The sequence below is a fragment of the Salmo salar genome, chromosome ssa07 (assembly GCF_905237065.1).
Source record: "Salmo salar chromosome ssa07, Ssal_v3.1, whole genome shotgun sequence".
In the NCBI taxonomy this organism is placed as follows: domain Eukaryota; kingdom Metazoa; phylum Chordata; class Actinopteri; order Salmoniformes; family Salmonidae; genus Salmo; species Salmo salar.
The window spans coordinates 40,570,167-40,590,765 of NC_059448.1; positions in this window are offsets into that span (position 1 = coordinate 40,570,167).

The window sequence follows — 20,599 nt, forward strand, 5'->3', positions numbered from 1 at the left end:
GCGGCGGTAGCGGTCCTGCTGCTGGGTTGTTGCCCTCCACCGGCCTCCTCCACGTCTCCTGATGTACTGGCCTGTCTTCCTGGTAGCGCCTCCATGCTCTGGACACTACGCTGACAGACACAGCAAACCTTCTTGCCACAGCTCGCATTGATGTGCCATCCTGGATGAGCTGCACTACCTGAGCCACTTGTGTGGGTTGTAGACTCCGTCCCATGCTACCACTAGAGTGAAAGCACCGCCAGCATTCAAAAGTGACCAAAACATCAGCCAGGAAGCATAGGAACTGAGAAGTGATCTGTGGTCACCACCTGCAGAACCACTCCTTTATTGGGGGTGTCTTGCCAATTGCCTATAATTTCCACCTGTTGTCTATTCCATTTGCACAACAGCATGTGAAATTTATTGTCAATCAGTGTTGCTTCCTAAGTGGACAGTTTGATTTCACAGAAGTGTGATTGACTTGGAGTTACATTGTGTTGTTTAAGTGTTCCCTTTATGTTTTTGAGCAGTGTATATTATACTATGGTTTAAACCTATAGTATTCAATGTAGTGTTTTTGCAGACTTTACTGTAGTATTTTTGCAGACTATAGTATTTACAGTAGTGTTTTTGCAGACATTACTGTAGTGTTTCTGTTTTATTATCTTTGACATAGAAGTGGTGGCTTTCTCCTTCAGGAAATCTACTGGAGAAATACTAAAAGAACACATTTTCCATAACCTGTAGGTATGACTTGGGTCTGAACAGATAACTCAGAGCTTGCTCTTTTCTATAACCTGTAGGGAACACAATATATGGTATATACTTGGCATGTAGGTTTCTCACTTATTGGTGGCACAAATTGCGATATGGGGGAGGGGAATGGGAAGGGTATATGCTAATGAAATACTGTAGAATTTACTATAGTTAAAGTGTTTTGTTTCTGTGGACATTACTGTAGTATTTACTACAGTGTTTTTTGTCTTCTGGATAATACTGTAGTACTTACTATAGTATTGTATAGTATACTACAACATTCCATTCTATAGAAAGTACTATACATGATCAAGGGATACTACCGTGTATAGTATTCTAAAGTGTACTACAGTTTACTATAGAATTCTATATTAAGTACTGTAGTATCATATAGTAAACTGTAGTATTTTCATGTGGGATGGTAGCCGCCATCTTGTTTTCCCCTATTAGTGTCATGTTATGGTGAAGAAGAACAACAACAGTAACATGAGGGGACAGAGCATATTACTGACTGTGGAGAATGTAAAAAAACACAGCATTCAGAAGACAATGACCTCAGGTCTGGGCCAACTGGCTCTGACAGCATACTTAACTGTCTGAATTAAAAGAGCAGTAGGTGAGTTCTGATCCACATTGACTGGTTTTATGTATCCACTTAATGTCTCATGGGGTTTGAATAATGAGGCAGGTTAAGAAACACATGCACATGCAAACACACACCACCTCGATGCCTCCAACATCTCAATCCCTCCAACATCATTTGGCAGTGCACTCTGCTTTCCAGAGCAGGGCTGTGAAACCGGGAGGCCGGTTTCACAGCTCATAAAAGCAGATTTGTGAATTTGCTGTGAGCCAGAGTCTGCAGCCACTGTTAAAAAGAGAGGAAAGAAGAGCTTTTATTGTCTGAAGCATTAGAGAGCCGGACCTCTACCAAAATGAAAACAATTATAGTCCCACTCCCTCCCTCAGTACTGACAAACACTCTTTCTGCTCTGTGAAATGGCTCCTGGACAATACAGTGGAAACAGAGAAATAAACATTCCTCACCAGAGAGGGTTTATGAGAAAATGTTAACCAGTCGGTAACTAGTGATACGGCTCCCAAAAAAACAACTACAACTAGAAATAGTGGAAAGAAGTTGTGTTTTTTTTTTAAAGGTGGTTGACAAAAAGTAAAGGCAGAGCACTTTTACTGTGTTCTTCAATATTAACAAGCTACCTCAGAATGTGAAGTCTGTGTGTGTCTGTGGGTACGTGCGTTTTGGGAATTGCACTCAAACCCCAGGAGACTGCAGACAAGCTGTTTTCATTTACATGGAATCGGCCCCTGAAGAGAGCTGTGATGGGGCCAAAATATGTTCCATAACCTCCTCTTCTCCTCCAGGGGAAAAATACAGTATGCTTAACTAAGCCCCATCATACACACAGAGTAGAGAACTGTATGACACACAAAGCAGACTCATCACAGCCCAGTCATTACACACTCCCAGTAGTGCATGATCCGGTACTGGGGTCAGCTTCAACGATGTGAGAAAATAATGAACACACTGTCCATGGCATCCATCTCTTCTGTTCAAGCTAAGACTCTGCTTTTAGAATGTATAAAAGTCCACAAGAATTTCAAAGCATGCCTGTCATCCAAGGGACATTATTGAGAGGATGAAAGAGGGAACGAGAGGGAGGGGAAAGAGGGAAGGAGAGGGAATATCTGATGAAAAAAAGAGGACATGTCCTGAGAATGGTACTGCAAGCCCATCCAGGGCCAGAGAGCAAGAAAGAGTATCAGTGGAGTTTTATGAAACATCTGGGAGTCATCAGGAATAAAGAGAGTAGAACACTGGACTCAGCTGTTTCACCATGTTCCTCTTTCTCCCTTCCTCCCTCGCTCTCTGTCTTCGTCGTCTTCACCCTCGATCCTCCCTCTCTCTCTCTCTCTCTCTCTCCTCCTTTCCTCCCTGCTTCATATCGACCCAACACCTTCCCATGGGGGCTGGGGGCTTACAGTGACCTTACAGAGTCTGACAGGAAAGGGAAAGAGAGAGAGAGGAAGAAAAGAGAGACCGGGGAAGAAAGAGTGAGAGAGAGGAAGAAGAGAGAGAGACCCTGGTATCTCCCAATCCCATTGACCTACACTGAAAGTGTCAAATAACAGACCATGTTGTTACCAAACCAATAACTAGCCTGCTAATATTGTTGCATTCGCTAAGTCTAGGGGTCTTAGGCCTAGTTAACTGGTCTATAACCTGATTAAAGACTTGATTGTGATTGTGTGTTTTGGACCATTGTCCTTCGGCATGACCCAGTTGCGCTTCAGCTTCAGCTCACAGACAGACGACCTGACATTCTCCTGTAGAATTCTCTGATACAGAGCAGAATTCATGCTTCCTTCTATTAAGACAAGTCGTCCAGGTCCTGAGGCAGTAAAGCATCCCCACCATCACACTACCACCACCATGCTTGACCGTTGGTATGAGGTTCTTACTGTGGAATGCAGTGTTTGGTTTTCGACAGACATATTGGGACCCATCTCATCCAAAAAGTTGATTCTAGTTTGCCAAAAAGCATGTGGAAGCACCTGGATGATCATCAAGACTCTTGGAAGAACGTTCTATGGACAGATGAGCAAAAATAATTCACTTTTTGGACGACATGGGTCCCATTATGTCTGGCGAAAACCAAACACCGCAATTACTTTTTCACACAGGGGCATTGGATGTTGCATAACTGTTAATAAAATAAATAAAATAAGTATGTAATTGTTGTTATTTGTTCACTCAGGTTCCCTTTATCTAATTATTAGGTTTTGGTTGAAGATCTGATAATTCAGTATAAAAAAATGTGCAAAAGTAGAGAAAATTAGAAAGGAGGCAAATACTTTTTCACAGCACTGTATGTGAACAATCAGCGAATGCGTTGAATGTACATGGGCCCTGGGAGACCGCAACCTTACCTTGTTCCAGGGCCAGCTCTGTCTCTCTCGACCTCTTGGTTGGCCATTCCAAGCGGATTATTGTTTGTTCAGATGGTGACTAAACATAAATAGATACAATAAGGAAACTACAAACAGGCATGCCTAAGCTAAAGATTCAAAACTAAATGAAAGGCCTCATGGCCACCAAACCAACCAGCAGCTTCACGGCTTTACAAGCTGGCACTCTGACTGACAACCTCCTTAAATTGGCAGCACCTGTCTCCTTATCAACCAGGCTCAGCATTTGGACAAGGTTGCTGCTGCCCCCTGGGGGAATGGAGTGTGGAAGTGGTAGTGTGCTGTCTAAACTGCCTAACCTATTCCATAACGATGTAAACACACACAAAAACAAACAAAGGAGTTTCAAATTAGCCTACTGGGCTGAACTGTTTGGCACCAAATAGATTAAAATCACACACACTAACATACAAGTACCAGCAGCCATACTTCAAGCTTACCGGCCTTTGCAAAAGCTAATGGAAAAAAGTGGTGTGCACACTCCCCTCTTTGCTGAGTGAGTGAGCGGAGCACTTACGAGGTCGTGCCTAAATTACAGCTTCATCTATGGATTGTCGTCACTCGCTGCTCCCTCCTCACCATTAATAATTCAAAGAATCTGCTGTTCGACGTTTATCAGCAGCACATTGCCATAGATGGCTGCAGCGCAGGTCAGTTTATAGTATGTAACTGGAAACATGTCTGTCCTGCTGTTTCCTGTGTGGCAGCGGTCTGATGGTCTGGGCAGCGGGCACGATGTGGACCAAGCCCTGTACCAACACTCAGAGGGTTATGCCAATGTTACACAGCCTGATGGGAACGATAGTAAAGCTGAAAGAATTTCCATGCTACATTTTCTCAAGTCAGACATTCAGGGTGGAAGGCATGCAGTGAATGGCTGACTGGGTAGTGAAAACCAAATGGGGAGATTCACTATGATATTCTGTACGGTAATCTGTATAGTGTTATGTTGTGTGCATAGGGTGTTTCAACTTCCTCACATGAAAGCATATGCTTAGAAAGTATTTCACCTCTTGAAAGATATTGTACAGAACACATACACAACGGTTCATGCACACACCGCTCGTGTAATATGCATGAGCGCTCGCACAAAAACGCACACGTCACACGTGAACCACCAAACAAACGCACTGCATAATAAAGCACGTTACTGCACTCTCCCCTTTCAGCTGCACTGTTACTGTACATCACACACACACACACACACTTTGGGTGATTCCTCAAAACTCGAACAAAAAAAGAGCTTTGGAGGGAGGATTGTTGACATATATTTAACATTTGTATCGTAAAGCATAATTGAGAAATAATGAATCAAAGTTGGAATATTTCTGACATTTTGGCTTTACCCAGGCCTCCTTTAAGACTTCATAATGTTTCATCTGTAGATGCTACAAAGCAGAATTTGGTGTCGTGAAGCTTTACCACTTGCTCTGTAATATGAGTCCTATTTTGATTTCAATAACACATTTTCTTACATTCATTTATACATTTTGAAAAATATAAACACGAATATTGAAAATATAAACATTTGGTGTTGCAAATGTTTCAATATATTGTTGAACATAATATACTCCACAGAGTAGGATCTCGTCGAGTTTTAAAGTTATGGCCCATTTTATACAGGGAAATTGGCATAGTAGGCAATGTAATGAATTACAGCCCTCCTTTTACTTGTATCATTGCACATCCTTCTAATCCACAGCAGAAGGCGACCATTTTGAATCATTTTCATGCGGTAAAGCTTCATATGACATACATTTGTGCTTTGTAGCATCTACAGATGAAACGTTATGGAGTATTAAAGGAGGCCTGGGTATGGCCAGAATGTGACAAATAGTCCAACTTCAATTATACTTTAAAGATACTACTAATATCAAATATATGTCCACAATCCTTCCTCCAAAGGACCCTTTTATTGATTAAATGTCATGATTTTTTTTTTGTTCAAGTTTCGTGAGGAACCGCTCCTTCAGAGTTTTAAACATGACTAAGGCACGGTAGTGTGGGTCAACTCTCTGCTGTACGTCAAAACAGAATTAGCTTCAACTGGCATGTTATTCATAACACTTCAGTGCCATTGACAGCTATTCTACTAGGTGATTCAATACTCATCTATTGGTAAAGCTAACATTACAAATGATGTACCAAATATGTTTGCAGGTGTGCCCACCATGGAAGGTTTCTTTGAATGGGAATTTGGACTGGATTAGGAGCCAATAGGCCAATCAGAATCGTATGTACAGTATACTGGAAGGAAATGGGCCAATCAGAATCGTATGTAGGGACAGGAAATGTGCTCCGGAGCCTGTGGACCATGGCCAGATGATGTGTTTTATAACACACTGCTCTCGGCTCCCTTCTCTCTCTAGGGAAAGGCTGGGCCCCTGGGATAAGGCAGCTCACAGACCACGTACATCAATTCCTTAACTAACCACAGGGCTGGCTGGGGGTTAGCTAGACTTAGGCCCAGAGCAGTGTCACACTCACACACATGCACACGCAGGCTTGGTCATTGTCACAAGACACTGATCTCAGAGGGAGGAGCATGCAAAATGCCAAACACACACACAAATATTGACATTAAGCCATTTGAGAGAAAATGCACCAATGACCTGCTGAATATAAAAACTAATCAGAGATAAAGCACTGGTCAAAAATAGCCCAGGAGACACAATGGTGATTACAAGGCGGTCTCTTTTTACCCCAAAGACATGACAACGCTCTCAAGAAAGAGCAGTAGATAGATGCTTACATGGGCAGGAACTGAGGTGAGCACTTAACTCAGCATTGCTGGCAGACAATCACTGGCAACGCCTGTCATCTGTGATGTACTCACACACACACAACTGTATCAAAAGGCCTTCCTCGCTCTCTCCTCCCTCCCTTCAGTCCCATGGTCCTATCAGCATCACTGGCAGTCTCAGCCAATCAACATGCAGGAGACTCACTGAGCATATCCGTATAGATCACTCAGCAGGCAGAATTCCCCTATCATCATGTGACGCCCACACAGGCAGACAAACACACACACACACACACAAAATGATAGGCAGATTAGATTCACCTATGATATCATGAGTGAGTCAGTCAAACCAAAGGGATGTTATTAGCAGTATCTGAAGGGAAAAGAGCAGGCAGACATTCATGTCTACAGGGGAGACTTAGTTAAAGAGCATTACGCTAATGATCTACGATAAAAATAACCTTTGGATAAAGTCTATGTACAGTACATACACTGCCACAGGCAACACTCAGATACCATCCAGCAACAACCCTTCAGGGCTTTATGTCTCTGAGATACACTGAACAAAAATATAAATGCAACATGTAAAGTGTTGGTCCCATGATTCATGCGCAAAAGATCCCTGAAATGTTCCATATGCACAAAAAGCTTATTTAGTTAACATTTTGTGTGCCAATTTGTTTACATCCCTCTTAGTGAGCATTTCTCCTTTGCCAAGATAATATATCAAGAAGCTGATTAAACACCATGATCACCTTGTGCTGGGAACAATAAAAGGCCACTAAAATGTGCCGTTTTGTCACACAACATAATGCCACAGATGTCTCAAGTTTTGCCTCTAGTTTTGAGGGAGCGTGCAATTGGCATGCTGACTACAGGAATGTCCACCAGAGCTGTTGCCAGAGAATTTAATGTAAATGTTTCCACCATAAGCCGCCTCCAACACCGTTTTAGAGAATTTGGCCGTACTTCCAACCGGTCTCATAATCCCAGACCATGTGTAACCACGCCAGCCCAGGACCTCCATATGTGCACGACAGCGTGTTCCAGTTCCCACCAATATCCAGAAACTTCACACAGCCATTGAAGAGGAGTGGGACAACATTCCACAGGCCACAATCAACAGCCTGATCAACTCTATGCGAACGAGATGTGTTGTGCTGCATGAGGCAAAATGGTGGTCACACCAGATACTGACTGGTTTTCTGACCGTTTTTTTTTTTTTAAGGCATCTGTGACCAACAGATGCATATCTTTATTCCCAGTCATGTGAAATCCATATATTAGGGCCTAATGAATTTATTTCAATTGACTGATTTCCTCAGTAAAATCTCTGAAATTGTGTCAATCCCTTATGCCCTTTCAAAACATCAGACACACACGTGAATGCTTTCACTCACTGACTCAGACACACGCATATAGGCATGCATTCACATAGACACACACACACACACACACACACACTTTCTTCCCACCACATCTGTTTTTCCTGATGCATCTAATAATAATGATGGTGTGTTATGGAGATGGACCAAGCGGAATGTCCTGTCAGCAGTTGGACTCATTCAAAGTGACATACATTCCCAATTATTTATCCGACAACTGCCTTAGTACATTCACTCTGCGGTCGTCTCGCTGTCCTCACTGGCTGACCGGTTTTCCCTTTGCATCCAAAAGCTTACTTCACACATTCCTTGGATTGTGGGCTTAACACACACACTGCAAGAGAGAGCTATGCATGATACCAAGGCCTATCTTCTTCTAAAGGCAGTGATTTACTGTTTTAATAAATCACTAGAGCCATCCCCTTTGGATGGGGCAAACGCACGACATACTGAAACAGATAATCAGAATCTGAATAAATGGGTTTATTAATGAGAAGAGTTTAAAGAGTTTATGGGTCATATGAGACTCCTTCTGTTAACAACATTTACCGTGCCAACCCCAGATGACAATTTCCTCTTTCTGCAATCATCCACTTTTCGGATTCACATTATAATATGACAAATCCTTAGAACCCTGAACTTCCTAAAATGTAGTAGCTCATGTTCCTCTTGTATAGAGCTCACACAATTCCCTACTGTTCAGAGAATACAATAGGTCATTTATTTTCCATTTAATTAGAACAGAAATACGTCTTCTGCCTTTTCCCCAACCCCGGGAGCATGATGGACATGCATTTCTATTCTTCATAATATATCTGACTGTTCTGTTCCGTAACATCCTGTAATATTGCAAAGCTCTTGAGCGCGACCCTAGATCTTCCTGACCCTAGATCTTCCTCTCAGACGAGGTGGACGTGGGCCACGTCTCACATGTGTTTCCTGGACGGGTGTTGGAACCTCTCTCTCTCTGTCTCTGCAGCATTGTTTAATGTTTTGGTTGGGCACACCTCTCTGAACTGGTTCTTCTCTTCCTTTGACATTTCTAAATTCTACCTTTACGCCAATTTATCCAGTATGCTTCAAGACACTGAAGGAGTGACCCTATTTGAACAATGTTCTGTGTTCTGACGAAGGACGGGAGTTACATCAACACTCAGACACCTAGTGAATTTATAGTATTAGTAGTTCACTTCACTTCTGAAAATGAAGGAAACACCTTTCTAATAATATAGGCGTTTTCTAGTACATGGCACCTATACATGTTTATCTTCACTGTAGCCAGGGGCGCAACTTCGGTTTTAGAAGTGGGGGGGACATATTAATATTATAATTAAAAAAAAATCCAGTTAGATAAACAGCCTACCCAACTGCTTGGAGGCGTCCGTGTGGTCCTAAAGCACACCGTTGCCTCATTTTGTATCACATTCCAATGATAAAACTGGGGGGGACAAATATTACATTTCAGAATGTGGGGGGGACATATCCCCAGTGAAAGTTGCGCCCCTGCTGTAGGCTACCAAGCTATAGAGCTTTCACCACCAGCACTATATAGGGAATAAGTAGTGGGCTTTTGTGATGGAAACTTTTAAGTCCTACATTTGTCTTAGAGAACGCCGGTGGTGGGTGGTAGGTTGTGTGTTGATGTCCTATACATTTGTCATATGTTTAGTTTTGTAGCCATAACTCCATGGATAATGTACATGTTAGAATAAACATGACACATTACGATCATTAGATTACCATGGTTTGGGAACATATAAAATCAAATGCATTTGTCACATGCGCCGAATACAACAGGTGTAGGACCTTACAGTGAAATGCTTACTTACAAGCCCTTAACCAACAATGCAGTTTTAAGAAAAATAATTGTTAAGTAAAAAAGAGAAGTAAAAAATAACTAATAGTTAGAGAGCAGCAGTAAAATACCAGTAGCGAGGCTATATACAGGAGGTACCGGTAGAGAGTCAACGTGCGGGGGCACCGGTTAGTCGAGGTAATATGTACTTGTAGGTAGAGTTATTAAAGTGACTATGCATAGATGATAACCAGAGAGTAGCAGCAGCATAAGGGGGGGGGGAGAACAGTCTATGACTAGGGTGGCTGGGGTCTTTGACAATTTTTAGGGCCTTCCTTTGACATGGCCTGGTATAGAGGAAGCTTGGCCCCAGTGATGTACAGGGCCGTACGCACCACCCTCTGTAGTGCCTTGGAGTCAGAGGCCGAGTAGTTGCCATACTAGGGAGTAATGCAACCGGTCAGGATGCTCTCAATGGTGCAGCTGTAGAACTTTTTGAGGATCTGAGGGCCCGTGCAAAATCCTTTTAGTTTCCTGAGGGGTAATAGCCTTTGTCGTGCCCTCTTCACGACTGTCTTGGTGTGTTTGGATCATGATAGTATGTTGGTGATGTGGACACTAAGGAACTTGACGCTCTCAACCTGCTCCACTACAGCCCTGTCGATGAGAATGGAGGCGTGCTCAGTCCTACTTTTCCTGTAGTCAACAATCATCTCCTTTGTCTTGCTAAAATTGAGGGAGAGGTTGTTGTCCTGGCACCACACGGCCAGGTCTCTGACCTCCTCCCTATAGGCTGTCTCATCGTTGTCAGTGATCAGGCCTACACAGTATCACTGTTGTGTCATCGGCAAACTTAATGATGGTGTTGGAGTCCTGCCCGGCCATGCAGTCATGGGTGAACAGGGAGTACAGGAGGGGACTGAGCATGCACCAGTGTGGGGCCCCCATGTTGAGGGTCAGTGTGGAAGATGTGTTATTACCTACCCTTACCACCTGGGGGTGGCCCGTCAGGAAGTCCAGGATCCAGTTGCAGAGGGAGGTGTTTAGTCCCAGGGTCCTTAGTTTAGTGATGAGCTTTGAGGGCACTATGGTGTTGAACGCTGAGCCGTATTCAAGGAATAGGATTCTCAAGTAGGTGTTCCTTTTGTCCAGGTGGGAAAGGGCAGTGTGGAGTACAATAGAGATTGCATCATCTGTGGAACTATTGGGGCAGTATGCAAATTGGAGTGGGTCTAGGGTTTCTGGGATGATGGTGTTGATGCGAGCCATGACCAGCCTTTCAAAGCACTTCATGGCTACAGACGTAAGTGTTACGGGCCGGTACTCATTTAGGCAGGTTACCTTCGCTTTCTTGGGCACAGGTACTGTAGTGGTCTACTTGAAACATGCTGGTATTACAGACTCAGTCAGGGACAGGTTGAAAATGGAAGTGAAAACGCTTGCCAGTTGATCAGCGTATGCTGGGAGTACACGTCCTGGTAATCCGTCCTGCCCCGCGGCCTTGTGAATGTTGACCTGTTAAAGGGTCTTACTCACATCGGCTATGGAGAGCGTGATCACACAGTCGTCCGGAACAGCTGATGCTCTCATGCATGCTTCAGTGTTGCTTGTCTTGAAGCAAGTAAAGAAGTAATTTAGCTAGTCTGGCAGGCTCGTGTCACTGGGAAGCTCATGGCTGTGCTTCCATTTGTAGTCTGTAATAGTTTGCAAGCCCTGCCACATCCGACAAGCTTCGGAGCTGGTGTAGTACAACTCAATCTTAGTCCTGTATTGACGCTTTTCCTGTTTGATGGTTTGTCTGAGGGCATAGCAGGATTTCTTATAAGCGTCCGGGTTAAAGTCCTGCTCCTTGAAAGTGGCAGCTCTACCCTTTAGCTCAGTGTGGATGTTGCCTCTAAACCATGGTTTCTGGTTGGGGCATGTACGTACTGTCACTGTGGGGACGACGTCATCGATGAACTTATTGATGAAGCCAGTGACTGATATGGTGTACTCCTCAATGCCATCCCTGGAACATATTCCATTCTGTGCTAGCAAAACTTAGTAGCAAAACATAGCTTAGCATCTGCTTCATCTGACCTCTTCTTCATTGATCGAGTCACTGGTGCTTCCTGCATTGGTTTTTGCTTGAAAGCAGGAATCAGGAGGATAGAATTATGGTCAGATTTGCCAGATGGAGGGTGAGGGAGAGCTTTGTACGCGTCTCTGTGTGTGGAGTTTAGCTAGTCTAGAGTTTTTTTTTCCCTCTGGTTGCACATTTAACATGCTGGTAGAAATGAGGTAAAACGGATTTAAGTTTCCCTGCATTAAAGTCCCCAGCCACTAGGAGTGCCACCTCTGGATTAACGTTTTCCTGTTTGCTTATGGCCTTATATTGATCATTGATTGCGGACTTTGTGGCAGCATCGGATTGTGGTGGTAGGTAGACAGCTACGAAGAAAACTCTCTTGAAATAGTGTGGTCTACAGCTTTTCATGAGATACTCTGTAGACCACACTATTTACCAAGAGAGTTTTCATCTATATTTCAGGAGACTACTTGGTCTACCATTGACATTGTGGCCTGTAAAGACTGTCCCAAACGTGCTTGTGTGTTTGTGTACAAGGCCTCGGTCCCTCCGAATACTTCAGGGTTCGATTGCTCAGATCACTCTCTGGCACTCCACAGGCGTACAAATGTAAATACTAAATTCTGAAAGGTCTTCATTCCCCTAAGGGCAACTGGGGAGCAAGACGGATGGAGAAAAAGAGCACACACACTCTCTCACAAACACACACAAGTTAGTAACACTGGTCCAGAAGCCTGGGGCCCTCAGCTGGATGAGGAAATGTCTCCCACATGTCCAAATGAACTTCACCTGTTCCTGTTGTTCTATTCTCTCGAAGCTATAAACACAACACTACCAAGTCAGCAGGAGTGTACTGTACAGTACAGGCAGTGTGCCACCATAGTAATCAACAGCATGCTATGGCAAAGTAGAGGATAATGAAGTTAATGCCTCCAAATGCTCCTAAGTGATATTATCATCAACAGGATAGTGTACATTCATGCTAAAAGAAGCCAGAAAATGACAAGGAGCTCATCTGTTTGGATGAGCAACAAGAAGCAGACATCATTGGATGGAGAAAAGGGCAAGGATTCAGAAGACAGACTCAGAGGAAGGAATCAGAGGCTGTAGTAGGGAGAAGAGACTCCACTTAACCAGTTAATGACATACACAGCTTACACATCACTTTGACCCCTCATCCGTGGACCAGAAGGGATTTGGTGATCTGCAGTGCCAGAGCCTGAAATGAACTAAACGACTAGAACTGATATTCCAGCCAAATGCTTCATACCAGGATAGAGAAAATCAAACATTGAAGTTGGAAGGGTAAGCAGGCAATGCTTCATGCCAAATATTGCTGTCAATCGATCTTTATATAATAAAATGATGGGGTATTAGTCATTTGATTGATGGGGAAAATCCTTGTTTGGGAGCAAAGCATTTACTAATCAGCTGTATGTGTGTGTGTGTGTGTGTGTGTGTGTGTGCGTGCGTATACCCAGAAGATTTGTAATGCACACTCGGAAGTATGTGCTTACTAGACAACGAACCGAACGCAGGGACATGAGTCGCGAGTGAGCAACTCTGATTTAATCCACAAAGTATAGAGGGCACAGAAAATTATCCGCTATTTGGAGAAGCTATTGAATATGTAACAATCAGTCAGCCTGCCTGCTTGCACCTCCTCTGGCTGGGGAGAACACTCTCTCCGCTTTTCAACCACTCCATTTTCAAGTAGTCTCCTTTTATTCAGGTAATTTGTTGCGTCCCAAATGCCACCCTATTAAATACATCAGAGCCCTATAGGCTGTGGTCAAGTGTAGTGGACTATATAGGGAATAGGGTGCCATTTGTGATGCAGCTGTGACTGTCTGGGACTGGGGTGAGGAGCAGGAATGTGGAGTACAAGGATGAAAAGATTACTAGCAGTGGTGTAAAGTAATTGAGTAAAAATACTTTAAAGTACTGCTTAAGTCGTTTTTTTGGGGTATCTGTACTTTACTTTATTGCCAACCTTTACTTCACTACATTCCGAAAGAAAAGAATGTACTTTTTACTGCATAGATTTTCCCTGACACCCAAAAGTACTCATTACATTTTGACAGGGAAATGGTCCAATTCACACACTTATCAAGAGAACATCCCTGGTCATTTCTACTGCCTCTGATCTGGTGGACTCACTAAACACAAATGCTTCATTTGTAAATTATGTCTGAGTGTTGGAGTGTGTTGTGCCGTCTGGTTTGCTTAATATACAGAATTTGAAATGGTTTTTACCTTAACTTTTGATACTTGAGTACATTTTAGCAGTTCCATTTACTGTTAATACTTAAGTACATTTAAAACCAAATACTTTTAGACTTTTACTCAAGTAGTATTTTACTGGGTGACTTTCACTTTTACTTGAGTAATTTTCTATTAAGGTATCTTTACTTTTACTCAAGTATGACAATTGAGTACTTTTTCCAATATTGTCAATAATTAACATTTCAATAACTTTAGATAGCAAATAACAGAATGAGATGGGGTTGAATTACCAAGAGAAAACATGAGATAACTTGGGGAACAAACAGATTATGCCAAGTAACCATATCCCCCTCTCTCTGTCCATATTATACTCTTCTGTGGCTCTGTCTGTGTGAGACATTGTGTTGGGAAAAATAAAATAGACTGGAATATTATCCACATAACATGCATATGCAATAACCAGAAATCTAAGGTCTGACTTGGTTGTATCCAAATGCCCTTATGCTGAGGGCTGCTAACAAGCCCTTATGCTGAGGGCTGCTAACAGGCCCTTATGCTGAGGGCTGCTAACAGGCCCTTATGCTGAGGGCTGCTAACAGGCCCTTATGGTGAGGGACTGCTAACAGGCCCTTATGCTGAGGACTGCTAACAGGCCCTTATGCTGAGGACTGCTAACAGGCCCTTATGCTGAGGGACTGCTAACAGGCCCTTATGCTGAGGGCTGCTAACAGGCCCTTATGCTGAGGGCTGCTAACAGGCCCTTATGCTGAGGGCTGCTAACAGGCCCTTACATTTTAGTCATTTAGCAGACGCTCTTATCCAGAGCGACTTACAGTAGTGAATACATTTCATACATTTTTTCCCCCCGTACTGGTCCCCCGAGGGAATCAAACCCACAACCCTGGCGTTGCAAACACCATGCTCTACCAACTGAGCCACACGGGTTTAGTGTGGTTAACCAACGGTTCTGTGTGGTTAACCAACGGTTTAGTGTGGTTAACCTACAGTTTAGTGTGGTTAACTTACAGTTTAGTGTGGTTAACGTACAGTTCAGTGCGGTGTTTAACTATTCTTGTGGGGACTTGAACAAAAATTTGACCAACTGGGGGCATTTTTGTTGGTCCCCACAAGATAAAATCCTATTTCTAGGAGGTTTAGGGTTAAGGTTTAGACTGTGTGTCTGTGTGTGTGAGACACATCAGGCTAGCTCTCACACATGGTGATCAGGTCCCTGTGAGAGAAGAACTCTCAGCAGAATTTCTCCTGGGAGGCTGGGGGATTGTACTGAAGACAACAAGTCATTAATCAATGTGTAGTCACCTCTAAGTCTGCTCCACTCCACACAGAGGGAACGGTAACTCCTTGCAGACAGACTGAGTCATTCCTACCATGACCACACAGGACGGGAGAGAGAGGGGATAATCAGTGGGGAACCAGCCTGGTGAACAGACTGGACCACCACAGGCCTGGGTTCAAATAGTATTTGCTTTCTTTTAAATACTTGCTGACCGTTTGATTGAGAATGCCTGGAACGCATATGAGCAGGGTGGTGTGGAGGAGAAGAGAAGCACCCATCGCTCCTCTACTGACAATACAGTTCACATTACACCTTCCATAGATCTAGGCCTGCATGCTAAAAATGCGGTAGCCGCGGTAAAGACCGGTTAGCGCTGTGCAGCATTGTTTCGTTTGGTCAAAAGTTAAAACATCTTATCAATAAATGATACACACAAAGCCTGATCAACTCCAGATATGTAGTACTGTTCCAAAAATATTGTCTATCATGAACTAGCATCTTGTCTGTGTTGTTTGAGCTTCTCTCTTCAGGACAGAGTGGTGGAGTACAGCGAGCTGCAGGAGGTAGGGGCCGATGAAGAACTGCAGGAGGTAGGGCCAATGACGAGCTGCAGGAGGTAGGGCTGATGAAGAGCTGCAGGATGTAGGACCGATGCAGAGCAAATGTGTGTGCCTGAGTCAGCACATTTTGACGCATTACTCTGTCTTTGGAGAGGGGTACTATCTTTTTTCTTTAGAAATTATTCTGCCAGTGATAAAATATTATGCTCAGCCTTTTTATATGGAATAAATAATTGAATGGAATCTCGTAGGCGTCAGTGCTATCCTTTCAAGACTGAGGCCCTAGGTCTCTTTTGTACAGGTGGGGTTTGAACTTTTAGGACTATTCTATTGCTTTCATTGTGCAAGGCAAGTTCAATCAAGCCTAGCTAAAGTATTTTAAAACAAATAGTATATGAACCTAGGTCTGTGGACCACATAAGGCTTTGGTCACAAGCTGTAGGACTGGACAGACGAAAGTCAAATATACATGTGGCTTATTATGGTAGAGATGAGAAGTGCTGGGCATGTGTACAGCTAGCAACATATAAACTCAGCAAAAAAAGAAACGTCCTCCCACTGTCAACTGCGGGTTTTTTTCAGCAAACTTAACATGTGTAAATATTTGTATGAACATAAGAGTCAACAACTGAGACATAAACTGAACAAGTTCCACAGACATGTGACTAACAGAAATGGAATAATGTGTCCCTGAACAAAGGGGGGTCAAAATCAAAAGTAACAGTCAGTATCTGGTGTGGCCACCAGCTGCATTAAGTACTGCAGTGCATCTCCTCCTCATGGACTGCACCAGATTTGACAGTTCTTGCTGTGAGATGTTACCCTACTCTTCCACCAAGACGCCTGCAAATTCCCAGACATTTTTGGGGGGAATGGCCCTAGCCCTCACCCTCCGATCCAACAGGTCCCAGACATGCTCAATGGGATTGAGATCCGGGCTCTTCGCTGGCCATGGCAGAACACTGATATTCCTGTCTTGCAGGAAATCACGCACAGAATGAGCAGTATGGCTGGTGGAATTGTCATGCTGGAGGGTCATGTCAGGATGAGCCTCCAGGAAGGGTACCACATGATGCAATGATGCTGTGACACACCGGCCCAGCCCACAACGGACCCTCCACCTCCAAATCGATTCTCACTCCAGAGTACAGGCCTCAATGTAACGCTCATTCCTTCAGTGATAAACGTGAATCCGACCATCATCCGTGGTGAGACAAAACCACGACTCGTCAGTGAAGAGCACTTTTTGCCAGTCTGGTCCAGCGACTGTGGGTTTGTGCACATAAACGACGTTGTTGCCGGTGATGTCTGGTGTGGACCTGCCTTACAACAGGCCTACAAGCCCTCAGTCCAGCCTCAGCCTATTGCGGACAGTCTGAGCACTGATGGAGGGATTGTGCGTTCCTGGTGTAACTTGGGCAGTTGTTGTTGCCATCCTGTACCTGTCCCGCAGGTGTGATGTTTGGATGTACTGATCCTGTGCAGGTGTTGTTACACGTGGTGTGCCACTGCGAGGACGATCAGCTGTCCGTCCTGTCTCCCTGTAGTGCTGTCTTAGGCGTCTCACAGTACGGACATTGCAATTTATTGCCCTGGCCACATCTGCAGTCCTCATGCCTCCTTGCAGCAGGCACGTTCATACAGATGAGCAGGTACGCTGGGCATCTTTCTTTTGCTATTTTTCCAGAGTCAGTAGAAAGGCCTCTTTAGTGTCCTAAGTTTTCATAACTGTGACCTTAATTGCCTATCGTCTGTAAGCTGTTAATGTCTTAACGACCATTCCACAGGTGCATGTTCATCAATTGTTTATGGTTCATTGAACAAGCATGGGAAACAGTGTTTAAACTCTTTACAATGAAGATCTGTGAAGTTATTTGGATTTTTACGAATTATCTTTGAAAGACAGGGTCCTAAAAAGGGAGGTTTCTTTTTTTGCTGAGTTTACATGTGTACAGCTAGTACATACACTGTATATGTATACACTGATCGTACAAAACATTAAGAACACCTTCCTAATATTGAGTTGCACCCCCACTCCCTTTTGTCCTCAGAACAGCCTCAATTCGTTGGGGCATGGACTCAAAAAGGTGTTCCACAGGGATGCTGGCCCATGTTGACTCCAATGCTTCCCACAGTTGTGTCAAGTTGGCTGGATGTCCTTTAAGTGGTGGACCATTCTTGATACACACGGGAAACTGTTGAGTGTGAAAACCCCAGCAGCGTTGCAGTTCTTGACACAAACCGGTGCGTCTGCACCCTGTTCAAAAGCATTTAAATATTTTGTATTGCCCATTCACCCACTGAATGGCTTACATACATAATCCATGTCTCAATTGTATCAAGGCTTAAAAATCCTTCTTTAACCGGTCTCCTACCCTTCACCTACACTGGTTGAAGTGGATTTAACAAGTGACATCAATAAGGGATCATAGCTTTCACCTGACACCTGGGCGTCTGTCATGGAACGAGCAGGTTTTCCTAATGTTTTGTACACTCAGTGTATATTATACATCTCCCAAATCCTGTCCAAACAAGCATCAATCCATATCTCCAACTTCATGCAAAGGTGGAGCCGGTTATGTTTGTTGTACATGCATATTTTTACAGTAAAAGAAAATGACCACATGGGCATATGAGGGGCGTTGGCAAACTCACAAGACAGAAAACATTCTCATTTTCTATATGTTTATTATGAGTCAAGTGATGAGAAACTCACAACCCCAGTATAGAGCCACCTCTGGGAATTGTGGGAAATCCATGATATCATTCATGACCACATTCTCATTGTTGGAGGACAGCTAGCTATAATCTGTGAGGCCCCCAGGAAAGATGCAGTTATAAGATGTGTCAAGCTATAAGTGAAACCCTGTGGTGTTGTTTCCCATGTTAACCTTGCCACAAACATTCGCTGTTTATTTGGAGTGGTTAACAGCTATAGAGCCACTTTTCCAAGTTTCTTTTTTTAACTATGGGAGAGTTACAAACAGTCCGCCTTCCATAGGGAAATAGTTTGAGAGAATCTGATTTAAAAGGGAGAACGTTTTTATGAGATTTCTTTTAACACAATCGCTAAACGACACAATGTTCTTGGACTGTATTGCGTTAAGATGGCCAAATTCAAATTAGCAGCCTACCCAAAAATCATGATTTATGAGCAGCTGGCTAATCAGATCCAATCTGCTGGATAAATCACAGAGCTTGTGAATCTTATGTAAAAAAATACCCCTAATGATCAAATCCCAAAGATAATGAATTTGTATGTGTGCGGGCAACATGCGTGTGTATGCATGTACAGTTGGAGTCGGAAGTTTACATACACTTAGGTTGGTGTCATTAAAACTCGTTTTTCAACCACTCCACAAATTTCTTGTTAACAAACTATAGTTTTGGCAAGTCGGTTAGGACATCTACTTTGTGCATGACACAAGTAATTTTTCCAACAATTGTTTACAGACAGATTATTTCACTATCACAATTCCAGTGGGTCAGAAGTTTCCATACAATACGTTAACTGTGCCTTTAAACACCTTGGAAAATTCCAGAAAATGTCATCACTTTAGAAGCTTCTGATAGGCTAATTGACATCATTTGAGTCAATTGGAGGTGTACCTGTGGATGTACTTCAAGGCCTACCTTCAAACTCAGTGCCTCTTTGCTTGACATCATGGGAAAATCTAAAGAAATCAGCCAAGACCTCAGAAAAACATTGTAGACCTCCACAAGTCTGGTTCATCCTTGGGAGCAATTTCCAAATACCTGAAGGTACCACGTTCATCTGTACAAACAATAGTACGCAAGTATAAACACCATGGGACCACGCAGCAGTCATTCCACTCAGGAAGGAGATAGGTTCTGTCTCCTTAGAGATGGACGTACTTTTGTGCGAAAAGTGCAAATCAATCCCAGAACAACAGTAAAGGACCTTGTGAAGATGCTGGAGGAAATAGGCACAAAAGTATCTATATCCACAGTAAAACGAGTCCTATATCGACATAACCCGAAAGTCCGCTCAGCAAGGAAGAAGCCACTGCTCCAAAACCGCCATAAAAAAGCCAGACTACGGTTTGCAACTGCACATGGGGACAAAGATGGCACTTTTTGGAGAAATGTCCTCTGGTCTGATGAAACAAAAATAGAACTGTTTGGCCATAATGACCATCATTATGTTTGGAGGAAAAAGGGGGAGGTTTGCAAGCTAAAGAGATTTTCAATGAGTGTTGATGAAATTAGTCGGATTATGATCTTGACGATGAATACAGTGACACCCACACAGAATGAGCCACGCGTCTGGCCCACTTTGCCTTACAAGAGGCTACAGCATGTCACAATGTGCTGGCGTCTGCGTTAGCCTAGATCCTCTACCGTGACTACTGTCCCTCACCCGAAACCACTCTGGATTATGTAGCTCCTGCTTTTTCTCCAATAACTATTCTACAATTGCAGGCTACTGCAAACCACAGCCGACCTTGTCACCACAGCCATAGTTATGGAATAATGAAATGACTAGGATCTTTCTAGGGAGAGAGAAGAAACTGTTCCAGACTAACTCAACCCTGAATGCTTTCTGCCAGCATTCATATTTTGAAACCATTAGGAATGGAGGCCGAGAAAAATATCCCAGAACTGATTTTAGGGTTCTACGTTATTGCCTTTGCTCTTGATATAAGACCTAAATTCTTGATCTCGACAGTACTAGTCATAGCCAAAAATCTGGAAAGGGATATTTTTCTACATTTTTCTTCCTTCCCAACTTGCACCCGACAAGTCAAAGTTGTTGGATAACTAGCAAGTAATATACTGGG